Source organism: Aulostomus chinensis, chromosome 16 (assembly GCF_037954235.1).
Source record: "Aulostomus chinensis isolate RoL2024-O1b breed Wild chromosome 16, RoL_Achi_v1.0, whole genome shotgun sequence".
NCBI lineage: Eukaryota > Metazoa > Chordata > Actinopteri > Syngnathiformes > Aulostomidae > Aulostomus > Aulostomus chinensis.
This window is the reverse complement of record NC_141335.1, coordinates 27,114,454-27,130,352: the sequence shown is the minus strand read 5'-3', so window position 1 is coordinate 27,130,352 and position 15,899 is coordinate 27,114,454. Positions and strand designations below refer to the sequence as shown.

General features: G+C 43.9%; 1 protein-coding gene across 15 annotated transcripts in view; it reads right to left on the bottom strand.

Moving 5' to 3' along the window:
• Positions 1-15,899, bottom strand: part of LOC147248034 (neurexin-1a-like) — a 286,884-nt gene that overhangs the window by 249,125 nt on the left and 21,860 nt on the right. The window lies entirely within an intron of this gene.

Sequence of the window (15,899 nt, the reverse complement as noted above, 5' to 3'; positions counted from 1 at the left end):
ACGGATATTCATTTCACGACTTTATTTTGGTCTTAATTTAAATGGTCATGTATGACAATGTTAAATTTTTTTTTAATGAAGTAGATTAATTGTTTCAGAAATCAGCCTTCTACCTTTACAGGGTCATATTACATATCAGTATCAGGCTCAAAACTCCAGCATTGGTAGACCCTCATTAAAAGTGTCCAGCATTTAAACCTGTGAGATGAAGAATGTTGAGTATATTCTAGATCCTTTACAAGAGGAGGACATTGGAATGATCGTAATGATGCAATTCTGTTTTACTGCAAAATCAAGGTGAGACCCAGCTGATGACAGTGAATTAGAGAATGCTGTCATCAGCTGGGTCTCAGCAACAGCAGCAGTAAAAGGTCTGATTTATTCAATCCACATGGATAACCGTCCTCACCGTAGCAGGACACCGCTGGAAGAGTTTTACAAACATGTCTTTAGGAAGAAAATGGAGTATTACAACACTATAGGGAACAGAAGCAGCCAGTTTCATTAGAGGAGTCAAAGCAGCTACACCTGAGGAGGATTAACACCTACTTTAATCTCAGAAAGACATTTATGCGACAACACGCCGACTTCTCCTGTATGGAATGTAACGTAACGTTTTTTAGTTGTAACTTTTAGGATATTATTGATTAGCTTGCAAATGCAGCAGAATTACAGTACAACTTGATTAGCTGAGGATGTTCATGACTGGGCTAAGATTCAATTCCTCAGTTGAACTGAACAAGTCTGCCATTGTCCAAAATACTGAATGTGAACAATCTCAATGTCTCAGCTCTGAAAACAGAACTGTTGAAAATAAGCACTCTGACGCAGAGGGACGTAGATCCAGGTATGAAAGGTATCAACATCCTCTTCTGCACTTCCTCTAACAACAATGAGATGAAACAAAGCGATAGCGCTGGCAGTTTGAGGTGGATCTCATCCTGTAGCCAAAACAAGACGATGCTGAGATACTCATTGATACAACGGCTATGGATCAAGTGGGGTCATGTAATCCCCCACTGTCTTTCTTTGGCTTGCTCTCAAAGGATGTGTGGGCAGCACACAGGTGATTTGAATCCAGAGCTCAGAGAAAAAGACAAGGCAAGGAAATGAAACAGGAGGGTAAATGAATACCACTGAGGCAGATGAATTTTTCGAATGTGGAGTGAAGGGAATGAACTGCAGAGCCAGAACAGCACTGGAAAGGGTGCGTCTACAGGAAACATAGCATGCATTTCACATGTAGGAGAAGCATTCGATGGGCAATGGAAGCACTAATGGAGGAAAAAATTGTTCAATTGTCAGGCAAACTTAAAAAAAAAAAACGCTGCATATGTTGCAGACAAGGAAATAAAAATATGGATCCTTTTCATCAACAGTGTGGGGTGATGATGTAGGCCACACAGTTCATGTTTAAAAGATTGGTGTTAAAAGTAAAGTTACGCAGGGTAGACGAAGAGTCGCGCTATGAGGATAAAATCACCCAAAATATTAGCACTGCTGTTGTGCTGGTGACCGGTCGAGATATGCAGTTTATTTCAGGTTGTCTAAAAAAAAACTAGTTAGCTCTGCTTCTATTGAAGCAGCCACAGTTTCCTGCATCTCCACAAACCTGCTCAGTTTCTCACACGTCTTGTAGAAGACACTTGTGGTGCAATAAATCAGATTTGGATGGATACATGCAGTACAAATACAAGTTCTACTGAGAAGTCAACCCTCCTCATTTTCAGCTCTGTTTTATAATGTGAAGAGATAATCAACAACAATCCTCAGCCAAGCCCATCGCAGACCAAAGATTATCTGTGACCACGTAGATCAAATTCGTGTTCAGCATACTAATTAGCTACCCAGTGCATCCTTAAATGGCTTCCTCAGAGGAACCAATTACTAGGAGCCTCCTTTACAAAACGCATGCATGGTGAACAAGCAAATATGAGTGAGAATGGAGCAGAGAACGTTGTCTCAGATCCATCCGGAAATATCAGCATTACCTAAACATCACTTTCGTCCCATAAGCAGAACTCCTGGCAGCAAATTCTGATGAAAAGATTCCTGAAATGTTTAATTTCTTAGCCATGTTTGTTAGCGTCAAGGAGACATGAAGTCTCAAGATGAGATGCTGGAAGACAGGGGTTAATGAGATGCGCTCGCTGCAATGGAGGCTGTGGAATCCAGCTCTTATAGTTCTTGTATCTCTCCTCTGAATGAGGTGGAACATTGCACCTATTTGTAAATGAAGAATGTACAAAAGGCAACACAGGTGTTCCCTTAAGAAAAATGGTTTGGTCCCTGCGGCCATGTTGGTCTTCAGCGTAATGACTCTCAATGCATAGCCCCAGAGACAAATTGCCACTGACCCCCATGGATTTTCCAGGGCACAAGCAATTGGAAATGGACTATTCAATTATTTCCCTCAGGGGCTGGCGTTTCCTCACCATGCGTCACTGAAGAGAATCCACACAAAGGTTCGGCCGCTCACACAATGATGTCCAAACTGTATCATATCACCAGTGAGAGCTCTCAAGCTCTGAAATGGTTTATTACATGTCAACCGCTGAGACTGTGCTTGGGCCTAAGCTATGTTTCATAGTGATGAATGTGTTTTTGAAAGGTTAGAAAATGGAGTTGCAAATGTATCCTTGATATTTATAAATGCTTATATTCAGGTTGACAGATGATCATCCAAACAATTTTATGAACAATATTTTTTAACTTTCTGATCATCACATTTACATTTTGAAGAGAATCTACAGTGACTAACATTATCGAGTGATGTAATTTCCAGGTGGCAGGCTGACCAATGTACAAGCTGAATCATTCACCAGCTGGTCACATGAGCGCAACAGGACATAGAACCGGGACTGCATGAGTTCTGGGTTTGGGGATTACTGACCACATAGCTGGATCAAGAGGGGTCACGACACCGGACTGTGTGTGTCAGAGTACAGTTGTGTAATCTTAGTCTTTGCTCTCCATTAGTTTCCAGCAACATGGATGTGGCTGACATGTTCTCGCTTGTGTACTCATGGGGAAGTCACGCAGGGGAAAAATCTCCTAATGAATTCAAGAGATCTAACAGTGACTGTAAGTGGTAATCAAATTGATCATTCTTGAGCATGGTGAAGTATTCACCAAGCGCAGAGATAAACAGTCAGTCAGCCTGTCAAGAAACACACATCAACCAGCTGAATGAAGCGTTTAAGATGGAGGAAATCACAATCTCTTTGAAAGTAGCTTAGCCACCAGCTTGCTCTCATGAATCAGCAGAACAAAGCAGCACTACAGCATTATACTTCCCTCCATAAACATGCATTGTGAACATTATATAACACAGACTGAGAGGCTGAATGGGATTTGATGCCCCGTTCGTTGAATCAAAACAGCACCTGGCACTATTCTCTCACCACAGGCAAGGAACATGACCATAATCTGAAATCTCAAATCCGAAACGTAAATAAGACGTGAACATTTGACAGTGACCCGGTGAAGAATCCGTATGTCTCTTTCATCTATTTTCAGCTGAGATTCATTTCCTCTCTCTTGCAGGCCTAGAAAGCCATTTTTTTTCCTGACTGTAGTCTCAGGCTGGCACTGAGCAGCTCTATTGATCGGGAGCAGATCTTCTTCCACTCGACCTGGGGAGCCAGATGAGCCTTGTTCTTATTGATCCCTCCTTTATTCTGCATTCTCTCTCACACTTTCTTTAGGTTGGGAGAACTCATCCTGCTCGTCATCCTTTCATATTCATAGGGAACGATAGATAGCCACAGTATGAGGCCAAAGACTGCTGCTCTTGGGTGATGTTGTTTTTGTTGCTGTTGCTGTTTCTGTTGTTATTGTTGTTGATGTTATAGTTGTTATTGCTATTGTTGTTATTGTTGCTGTTGTTATTGTTATTATATTTGTTATTGCTATTGTTGTTATTGTTGCTGTTGTTTCTGTTGTTATTGTTGTTGTTATTGCTATTGTTTTTTGTTGCTCTTTCTGTTGTTATTGTTGTTGATGTTATAGTTGTTATTGTTATTGATGTTATATTTGTTATTGCTATTGTTATTGTTGCTGTTGTTATTGTTATAGTTGTTATTGTTGCTGTTGTTGTTTCTGTTGCTATTGTTATTGTTGCTGTTGCTATTGTTGTTTCTGTTGCTGTTATTGTTGTTGATGATATAATCGTTGTTGCTATTGTTATTGTTGTTTCTGTTGCTATTGTTGTTGTTGCTATTGTTGTTATTGTTGCTGTTTCTTTTGTTGTTGATGTTATAGTCATTGTTGCTATTGTTATTGTTGCTATTTTTGTTATAGTTGCTGTTTCTGTTGTTGTTATTGTTGAAGTTATAGTCATTGTTGCTATTGTTGTTTTCGTTGCTGTTTCTGTTGTTGTTATTGTTGATGTTATAGTCGTTGTTGCTATTGTTGTCATTGTTGCTGTCTCTGTTGTTGTTATTGTTGTTATAGTTGTTTTCGTCTTGATGTTTTAAGCTCCTGAGAGGATGCTGCTGCAGATGAAGCTGGCCAACAGAGACAGCCTCCCTATAAGAGCAGCTGAGCTGATGGGTTTCACATCTTTGACCCTTAGTTCTCTTCAGCTTCCTCTAATTTCCAGTATACAATCAGCAGTAATGTAATAATCTGTGGTGCTGCAGAGGCGTCCTGAACTAATCTCACTCCTCCTGTCAGAGCAGAGATGAATGTGTCCTGGTGTGTCATCACTGGCTAATTATGATGAGAAAACAATGCTAAAGATATATCATTTAGGGTAGTAAAAATGACATATTTTTAACATTTCTAATATTTCCACGTGTTTCTGTGCAAATATCATCTGTACTTGTTTTTATACAGATAGTCAAAATCAAATCAAATCAATTGTAAAACTATCGTCATGTCGGATATAAGAAAAAATCCACCCCGCATCTGGAGTGCTTATTCCATGACCAATGGGAAACGCCTGATTGCATACTAGCGTACAACGATGTCGCTGTAGTCGACCCCAGCACTGCAGGTTTCTGGCTACTCATCTAAGGAGCCTGTACTTGTAAGTACAGATACATTTACATCGTTAGGCTTCTTTACAAACTGTTACCTAATTGTTTTCAATATGTTTATTATTTATGAACTGTAAATAACAGTCGTTTGTACTGTGCAAGATTTCAGGATATTCAACATACTGATGTTTCATCAGAGACGTGTGTGCTAAGTGCCCCTGACCTGGACGCTGCTAGAACCAACCACTGCTGGTTCCAAATGTTCTATGTACAATTAGAATAAAGACCTTGTCCTCCGAGCTGAGCTCTGGTGTCTTCACCTTGGAAAGTCTTCCTACATTAGAGACACGTAGATTTAGATGCCTATTAAACGAACTAGGCCGGATTCACAGCAAGCACAGTTGGTACCATCGTTAATTACTGAAATCATCCAAATCATCCTAACAGACCCGTGCTTTTGTGTGATTCGTTCAACAGAGACTTCCCCCAATACAGAATGCGGAGGCTGGATGTCTCACTCTGGCGGAGCTCCAAGCCCTCTTACATCCTTCTGACAGCAGCTGCATTATTGCCAGTGTATTAATGTACCCTGATCTGACACTTAGGAGGAAAGAGCTCTAATTGTTTTCTAGGATAATGGACACAGATGCGTTTAAGACTCTGGAGGTGTGAAATCCATCGTTTGACCTTGAAAACATTCCATTCACTGGATTCTGTGCACTGACGTGAGGGTTGGCATTAGGATATTTGGAGTGAGTAGACTTATTCCAGATGTTAAATATATATTCAATATAAGCCACATTTCAACTCTCAAGGAAATGCAGCTGACTGATTAGATAGTTTTCTGCTTTTTCAATTAGGTGAGAGGATGACACAAGGTGTTGCAAAGACTAATAATGATAACCTCTGCAGTAAAATAGCTGCCACTCACAGTTACTGCAGAGAGAATGAATTCTACTGGACACTAAAAATGCTGAGCATCATTCAGGTTTGCTAAACTGTCCAAAATGAAGGTTCTTGGCTAGGGAAGAGATGTTCTACTATAGTCTTGAAGGTTCTAAAACCTGAAATCAGGAGGTCTATAATTCAAGTCAAGTCAAGTCAGGTTTATTTGTGTGGCACCAAACCCCAACCAAAGTTCTGTCCTGACTCTGTCCAAGTAGAGCAGGTCCAGCACCTCCCTCCTTCAATGAACCTCCACCCAACAATTCTCCATCAGCAGCACATCCTGCAACAGCAGCCACCAGAACCTACCTTTACCAGCAGGAAGGTGGAGCAGATCCAGGATCAGTGGGGACAGCCTTCTGCTTTTAATCACTCCAAAGTGTTTTATCATTTGTTGGCATTTCAATCTGAACACCTTGGGGGTGAAAGTGGCATGTACACCAACAGACGCGTTCAGGTTTCAGGCTGAGCCTCATAGCTGATCTGAGACAAGCCACTTCAGCATCAACCGTCATACCCTGTTTCTCTGGTCAATCAGGAGTTAAGCATCACTCCTCTTCATGTTCGCTTTCATGATTGTGGAGAGGGAACATGACTAATCATACATGTGAAATGGGTTTTGGCAGCCACATCTTCTCACCAGCCTGCATATACATCAAGAGTAATCAGTCAGTCAGATGAGCGAAGTACTTGTGTCAATATGACTGTAATCCTGCCCCGATACTGCATCTCCTTTTGACTTAAATCAATGTAATTTAACACAGCAGCAGTTACTGAGCAGTCACACCAGAACCTTCCTGACGCTGTGTCACTCAACCGTCTACCTCCTCGCCCACTGGTAGTGGAGCTGTCACTACCAGTGGCTAATGAATACTAGGGAGGTGAACGCAGGACCCATACTCTGTCAGATGCTGTCTGAGAGTAACATACATGTATCAGAGTAGTACCAGCCACCGTTACACAACTAGATGTTGGCCTCTCTTATTTCACCACATCAAGTTCAACAGTAACAGAACTTCTAATGTTTGCTAATGTGTTGTACTCTCGTACAGAGCTGTTCCTCAGGAATATACAAAGAGCTAATAGCAACATTCGTGTCTGATGTGGAGTCTCAGGGCCAGATGTGCTGCTGAGGGACTGGATGGAGCAGGTTCACGCACAAGCACAGAATCCCTAGAGAGACTGTAATGAAGGGGGCCCTCGGGTGGAACGGGTGCTCCCAGGAGCAGAAGAACTATCACATTTGTCTTTGGTCACTCAAAGAGCTTCATGTCTGTGTGCGCCGCGTCAGGAAGATGATGATGATGTCATTCATCAGGAGGTTGTTGTTGAAGTTGAGTCAATGTCTAAACCAGCAATCCCACTGACATTTGCAATGCTGAGAGGCACTGTGAGGTGTTACTAACTCTGACTGTGCCCTCCGGAAGATGCATGAATCCACAGTGCCAGAAATGAGTGCCGAGTGCCACCCTCACTAAAACGCATCTTGGATTTGTTGATTCTGGCCATCCCCTGCAAAGTCTACCGTTCATCTAACAGTGAAGGTCTGACAGCACAGATACACTCAATCCTGCTGTTAAAGCCAAGAATTTGTAATCCTGGGGGAGCCGATGGAGCCCAAAGGATTTCACTGACAGTCGACCAGGTTTCATGAGAAGCTACAAAGGCAACATCTGTTGTTTATCGATGCACACCACATGGTGTTGTGTTACCTGTCAGAGAACTAAGGCAGAGGAGTCCTGTAAAGTTACATTCTGACATGCCGTTCCACAGGATTTAAAATAACTTGTTGGGTCCTGATTTTAAAGGTTGGTCACAGCCTGTGGTGGTCAAAGATAGATCACCTGTCATCAAGTCTTAGAGACACATCCTCCTTACGAGGATGTGTCTCTAAGCAGCCACACCAGGACGGACTGGCATGTGCTTGAAGTTGCGTGTAGATGTATTTTGCAGGAATGTGACAGCCAACAGATTCAACCCATCAGCTCACAAACTTGTCAACTGTTCAGTAAAGAGAGAAGCCTTCAGGAACCCTGTACAATAACAGAACCCAGGCTGTTGTCAGACCAGATAATCAGGCTGTGGTCCAGGGAAAGTCGGGTCATGATCTGTTTCCAAGTGAACGACGGTCCAGTTAGCTTCAGCTGAGGACACAACTGGATGCTACATTGAGCCTAATAACAGAAGGAAACACAAAAACCGTCTCTGCCTGCATTAATATGAGTCAAGTCAAGTCAAGTCAGTTTTATTTCTATAGCACCAAATCACAACCAAAGTTCTGTCCTGACTCTGTCCAAGCAGAACAGGTCCAGCACCTCCCTCCTTCAATGAACCTCCACCCAACAATTCTCCATCAGCAGCACATCCTGCAACAGCAGCCAGCAGAACCTTCCTTTACCAGCAGGAAGGTGGAGCAGATCCAGGATCAGTGGGGACGGAGAGAGAGCAGGAGAGCAGGACAGAGACAAAGACAGAGAATGGAGGAGGACAGAGAGACAGAAGGAGAGAGAGGGACAGAGATAAAGAGGGAGAGACAGGAGGAGAGACTGATGGACAGAGACAAAGACAGAGAATGGAGGAAGACAGAGACAGAAGGAAAGAGAGGGACAGAGATAAAGAGGGAGAGAAAGGAGGAGAGACTGATGGACAGAGACAAAGACAGAGAATGGAGGAAGACAGAGAGACAGAAGGAAAGAGAGGGACAGAGATAAAAAGAGAGAGAAAGGAGGAGAGACTGATGGACAGAGACAAAGACAGAGAATGGAGGAAGACAGAGAGACAGAAGGAAAGAGAGGGACAGAGATAAAAAGAGAGAGAAAGGAGGAGAGACTGATGGACAGAGACAAAGACAGAGAATGGAGGAAGACAGAGAGACAGAAGAGACAGTCGGCTGCTCTGGTTCTACCAAGGGCTTTCTTCTAGGTTCTAAGGCCATCTTGCCAGACTCCATGTGACTCCTCCAGTTTGGAGCAGCACCATCTTCTCTCCAGTTTCTGGGTTTCTTGTTGAAGCTGTCAGGTTCCAGAACCATACCAAGGTGCTTGTTTCCTTGGATTCATAGTTTTCTGTTTTAGTGGGCCAGTAGAGTCCAGAGTTGTTGCTAAGGTGCTGCTGCTCTATGGATAAAATGATCAGTTTGGGAGGGACTAAGGTGGACAACAGCGCCCTCTGTTACAGTGGGACATGATACTGAATTTAGCACCAATGGAACCACTTCCTTAAATCCAGGTGTGGCCTGATCAGACAAACATCTGGAAACTACAGTTTTCCTGAGTGGAGTGTAGCTGATCAGTCCAAATTCCAAAGTGATTGATTGGTGGTCTGATAAAAGCGTTCTGTGGAAACACAACCAGATGTTCAGCTTCAGTTCCACATGTTAGGAGGAGGTGGAGGTGTGGTTGTGACAGTGAGGGGGTTCATGGACAGACTGATGGACACCAGCTGAGTCTAGAAGAGAGAGAAATGCAGTACCAGACTGTGGTTATCAACATCCTCATGAATACTGAAGTCTCCTCCAATCATGACTTGATCTGATTTAGAACTGAACTGATAGAAACTCTGAGAATCCAGATCAGAACCCAGAGTCAGGACCAGGAGGACGGTCCTCAATAATCAATCAGAGAGGCTGGAGAGTTTCCAGGCTGGAGGAGACAAACTGAGAATCAGGCTTTCAGATGAATGGAAACTTCTTCTGGTTTGGGATTTATTACTAAACTGGTGTCAACAATGGCAGCAGCGCCACCTCCTGGGCCAGAGCCTGGAGGAATGTGAGTGTTCCTGTGACTGGAGGAGTGGATTCATTCAGACTAGCATCCTCATCGTCACCAGCCAGGTTTCAGTGAGACTCAGCAGGTCAACACAACTGTCAGGTATCACTTCATTCACTGGTTCAGTTTTCAGCCTCAGAGATCTGATATTTAATCGTCCTCATCTAATTCTGATGTTTTGTTGAGTTAATTTAGTCGCTGTATTAACTTTGATCAGGTGTTTCTGATTGACTCCTCTACAGTAGAACTGGAGTGAATAAACTGACGTGGTCGTGGGACAGACAGTCTCTATGGGGTTTGGGTGGGTCACTGCCCCCTAGTGGACACGCAGTGAAGTGTATAAGATAGCAGCTCTGCTTCCTGGTCTGAACTCTGGGTTCTCAGGGTTCTGGTTCTATTATAAACTGGGCCATTTTTCTAGAAATGAATGCCGTCCCTCCTAATCACACCAGGTCTCCCCCAGAACGGTTTCCAATTGTCTATGAAGCCCACTTGGTTTGCTGGACGCCACCTCGACAGCCAGCGGTTGAACGATGACATGCGGCTAAACATGTGGTCGCTGGTCCGGTTAGGCAGGGGTCCAGAGACACTACGGAGTCTGACATCGTCTTCACAAGTGTACACACCGACTCGCTGTTTATACTAATGACCTCTGACTGGCGCAGTTGGAGGTCATTACCACCAATAGGAATAACAGTTTTATCATATATACGTTTCATTTTAGCCAGCACTTTTAAATTTGACTCGACGGCGCCCCCTCTGGCCCCTGGAATGCACTTCACTATAGTTGCCGGTGTCACTATTTTCACGTTTCTCCGAACGGAACTTCCAATTACCAGAGTGGTTTTCTCGGCGGGTGTGTTGCCGAGTGGGGAGAACCTGTTAGAGACGTGAAGCGGTGGTTTGTCGCTGACAGCAGGCTTCTACTTCGGACTACGCTTCCTTCGGACAGTCACCCAGCCGCCCTGGTTTCCCGGCTGCTCGGGAGCTGCCGGAGGAGCGCCCGTCGGGGCGAAGCTAAGACGGTCGGCACCAGCTAACGGGACTGGCTAGCTCTAGCGGCTAATTGATTGGATCCATCGGTGCGGGGCCGCCGCAGGTCCAATTCAACCTCGCTAAGCCTCGCCTCCAACGCTACAAACAAACTACATTTAACGCACTTATCAGGACCACTAGAGGAGGCTGAGGAGGAACTGAACAGTGGCCCACTGAGCAGGAGAGGAGAGCGAGGGGGAAGCCATCGCTAGCTTAGAGTGGAGAGTTTACAGAAAGAAAGACTGTCGCTACAAGACAGACGGTCTTCACACTTAGGCCAAATAAAGCACTTAGACATGTAGTTTGGGCAGGTAATTAGTCAATGAATGAGGAATTAGCGGGGATGATCACACTTCAGCGAGCACAGCAAGCAAAGCACTACGTTCAACAAAGCACAGAAACAGGAAGTGAGGACACACGCTTACCGCAACGCAGGTAGAGGAGGAGCAAAACCCTATGAGGAGGGTTGTGTGTCACCTTGGTGATGAATACCAGTTTAACATGAGGAGATGTTGTGGTGTTAGAATCAGACACGTAGCCAGAACTACTTTCCTGACTGGCGCAGGGATTTGACGCAGCACCTCCAAAGCTCCACTGGAACCTGGGTCAACAGAACCAAACGTTTGTTGAGGACTAGAAGAGCGACTGCTGCTACTGATGGACACACCAGCATCCTGGACCTGAGCTAGCTGATGCTAACACTTCCCACCCACTACAAGCCATTGGGCTAAGCTAACTAGCCTGGACCTGAGCTAGCTGATGCTAACACTTCCCACCCACTACAAGCCATTGGGCTAAGCTAACTAGCCTGGACCTGAGCTCGCTGATGCTAACACTTCCCACCCACTACAAGCCATTGGGCTAAGCTAACTAGCCTGGGTCTCTATCTTCTTGTCTGTTTCTGGACATCATGACGATCATGATGGGTAATCTCAAGATGCTGTTCTTGTCGACACGCCGTTCTAACTGACTGCGATTTTCTCTCCTCTGGATCACCGAGCTGAGCAGCTCCATGTCGTGGGTACACATGTTGCTTCACCCAGGGCAGTGTGAACACACTCACAAGAACAAACATCCAACACATGGACTACAGGTCCAGTCTCACCAGGAACACGAGAGCCAGTTCAACAGACAACTATCCAAGCCATCACAGCAACATGTCAAACAGAATATATGGCTAAAGAACATCAGGCTGGACCTCACACGCAAAGAGCCTGTCTGCTGAAGTCACTCATGTAGAACCATGAATTACTAGCCTGGCAAGCCAGACCTACACCGAGAGACGTTGGTCTGGAAGCGCGCCATTGGCAGGGCTCAATTAAAGGGGCAGGACAAACGATGATGATGGTGATCTTCAAACTCCCTCTGTACGCAGAAGGATAGCGCTACAACCAATCAGAGCGATGAAGAAAGTGACGTGGTCAGAGTGACAGAACAGAATCTGTGGAGGTGTTTGGCGTTTGATGTGTTGTGGAAAAGTTGGAGAAACCCTTAAGTTATGGAGCCAAATGACAGTTTCCATTTTTGCGGAAAAAAATAAGAATTGCTGGCGTGCCTGCGATTCAACAAGCATCTTCATAAAACTGAGAAACCCCCAAGTATCGCCAAGAGATATCGCATGCTGGCGTGGTGGGAATGAAGACACCAGCAAAACCTAACAGAATTTGTCAGCGGTGTCTCACCCTTTTATGGAGACTTGAACGTGACTTGCCGGTGTGGCCGCAGGACAATAATCATAAGCAGGTTTCCACTGATGAGGCCCAGGCGCTGAGCCACCAGCAGAGCAAACTGATGAATCAAACTTTTCCCGTATCCAGTCGGCAAAAGTCCGAAAACATTTTTTCAATAAGAATGACTTAAGTGCTGTTTTCAAGGAAAAGTTTAACTTTAAATCGCTCATAATTGAGACCAAGGCAGATTCGAAGGACTGCTGTTCGCCAGCAGCTGCCATCTTTATTATTTACAGGAACTTCCGAACTACAACTGTCGCAAACCTGGCATCATGAACTTGAGCCCGCCTCCCAGCAAGCTCACACAAAGTGACTGGCCCGACCTGAGTTGGGGTTCTGCTGCTCAGAGACCCATGTGCTGCTAGACTGACCCTGGCTGCAAGTTCAATTTGCTCCCACTAGGGGGAGTCTAGATTTCTGGGCGAATGAAACACTGGACATCAGGAGCTTTGCAGTCTGTGGGAGTAAACAAGTGGGACTTCAAGAGTGTCAAGTGAAACTGTTACTGCTGTCTCGCAGTGACCTCAGCGAAGTCCTGCTGCCCAAACTCCCAGAGCTGAGCTGGATTCCTGCTGAGCTCCATTCATCACCGTTCCTCCCCAACGGGAGCACAACCATGATGGACATCTCCTCTGAGGAAGATACTTCTTTTATATCAAGTCAACATGGCAGTCGAAAACTGGCAGGAGAACTGAGCGACAGCATTTTCTGACTTAATTTTATAAATATACATAACTAAAAAAAGATATAGACATATATATGTATATACACACATACATACAACTTTACATATATCATACATGCACCTCAAGGATTCTGTTTTTAAAAAAAACTGGGACTTGAATTCTAACCTATTTAATGATTAACAGAGAGAAATATGATTGGAATCAATAAATTAGAGAGTAAGAGTGCCGTCTGCGTCCACGTAAGAGTCTGTGTTAGCCTGCAGAGACGTAGCACAGGTCTCCCCCTGACATCTCATGGTCAGGTTGCTGCAGGAAGGGTACAATCCAGAACGAGCTGAGAGACAAAGTCTCATGTATGTATGTTTCCAAACTGTGGAACTAGCAGCCAACACAACTGTGTGGCTGTGAGAGTAGGAGAGGTCGTGCTATTAGCTCAAGCTATGATGAGCATCAGTGCAATCACCAGGCAGCTCGTCGTAGAAAGTAGACACCTGAAAGAAGCTTAAAGGTCTCCAGCACTAAAAAATCCTTCCTAGAATACTGTCAAACACTTTTAACCACCTGAGCACGTCAGCAGCAAAAACAATCACTTTCAGTGGATATAATCTGGCACAGATGATTGCCTGGAGGGTTCCCTGCAGCTGTCCCACTCGTGCCTGCTGCAGCAGTCTTTGTCAGTATTCAACTCAATCCCAAATATTTGCTCCATGTAAATGATTCAGACCTACAAAGATGTGAGAACTGGGCCCAGATTCAATGTGGAAAAATTGCTCATCTTTTATATATATATATATATATATATATAAATACATACTGTATATATATATATATATATATATATATATATATATATATATATATATATATATAAATACATACTGTGGTCCCTCGCTATAACGCGGTTCACCTGTCGCGGCCTCACTGTTTCGCGGATTTTTTTAGTGTAATTTTGCATGCTTTTTTTTACAGCGTACAGTATGAACACGCATTGTGTTCTGCGTCCTCATTGGCTAAGGGAGTACAGAATGTGTTCGGCTAGCCAGATTTACATGAATGTTCAATCGCTAGCAGTGTGACTTTGAAGTGCTGTATGTCTGCAAGTTTTCTACTTCAAACTTAAAAGCTTCAAACTTGGTTTCGGGTAGCAAACTTGCACCAAGGCCTTCAGAGGAAAAAGACGTGACAGCGGAGCAGCGCCAGGACGAAGAGGCACCGTCAGAGGAACTGGGAAATACGCGGGAGTGACTGGTCATAGTTTGTTGTGTGTCAAACCTCGTAGATCATTAAAATTAAATTTGTTAAAAATGTTCATTTACTAATATTGAACTTATTCTTTTAAATCTGCAAAAGTTTGAACTTTGTGAGTGTTTAAATAAGAGAGAACTGTGAGAAAATGTTCATGCCTGTCTGAGAAAAGTGTATAAAAGTGTGGTTGGGGGTTTTACGGCCTGACAACATGTAAAATAATTGTAAAAAATAAAGCTGATTACTTTGCGGATTTCATCTGTTGTGGGTTACACATATATATATATAAGTGTGTATATATACATATAAGTGTGTATATATACATATAAGTGTGTATATATACACACTTATATATAAGTGTGTATATATACACACTTATATATAAGTGTGTATATATACACACTTATATATATATACACACACATATACTGTATTTGTATGTGCTTTCCGCTGTCCTCTGAACAACACATCTGGTGGTCTCAATCACATCAAGGAGAGAAATCCCACAGATGAACTATTTTCAAGGCACCATTTAATTCAGAACCCTTGTAGGTGATGACATGAAGGAGAAGCTGCCATCGCAATATGCAAATATTAAACTTTCTCTGGTTTGTCTGTGTGTGTTCTGTCATAGTTTTGATGTCTTCGGTATCAATCTACACTGAGGAAAACAACAAAAACAAAGAAAAGCCACTGAATGAGAAGGCGAGCTGCGTCTGTGTACGTAGCCTCTGGTGTTTGAGGACTGTCACAGGTTCTAAGTCCCAGCTTCCTGGAAATGGTGCATTTTTAATATCACTTTAATTTGACGCGCAGCATGTCATGAGAACACCGGCCAGGACAGTGACCTGCTCGCCCGCTCAACAGGAAAACACAGAAAAGGGCTGTTTCCATCTTTGCAAAGAGAAAGCAATTACATTAGAAAGTACACTAATTTGGAAAAAGCCCAGTTGTACCTGTAAGCTCCTCTGCACAGCCTCCAGCTTAAGCTGCACTATGTTGTGATGACAGCAATTAAATACTCTGCTGATTGTGTGCCAGCAACATCAGGACTTATTCTGCTGTGCGCCTCGGTCTCTACAACTGGATGGAGCACAGGCGGCACTCATCAACCATCCTCCTCAAAGGACCATGAACCCAAACGTGTCACGTACACACTGGACAGGCAGAAGGTAGAGTAGCACAATACCACACATTTAACGACAGCTATTTGATGTCCTGATAACAAACCAAGTGCTCAAGCTCATCCATCCATTTTCAATACCACTTATCCATGAAGGGTCCCAGGGGGGCTGGAGCCTGACATGGTCAGTGAGGATTGAACCAGTGACCCTTCGGTTGCTCGACGGCCACGGTGCCGCTGTGCCATGCCGCTCCTTAAGTGCTCAAGCAGTAAAACCCTACACCCGAACTCACAGAACTCACTCTCGTGTGTGTATACAAACACTGATGATGATGTTCCCAAGCTTCGACCGTGAATTTACCCACAATGCCTCAAACAATTATCGT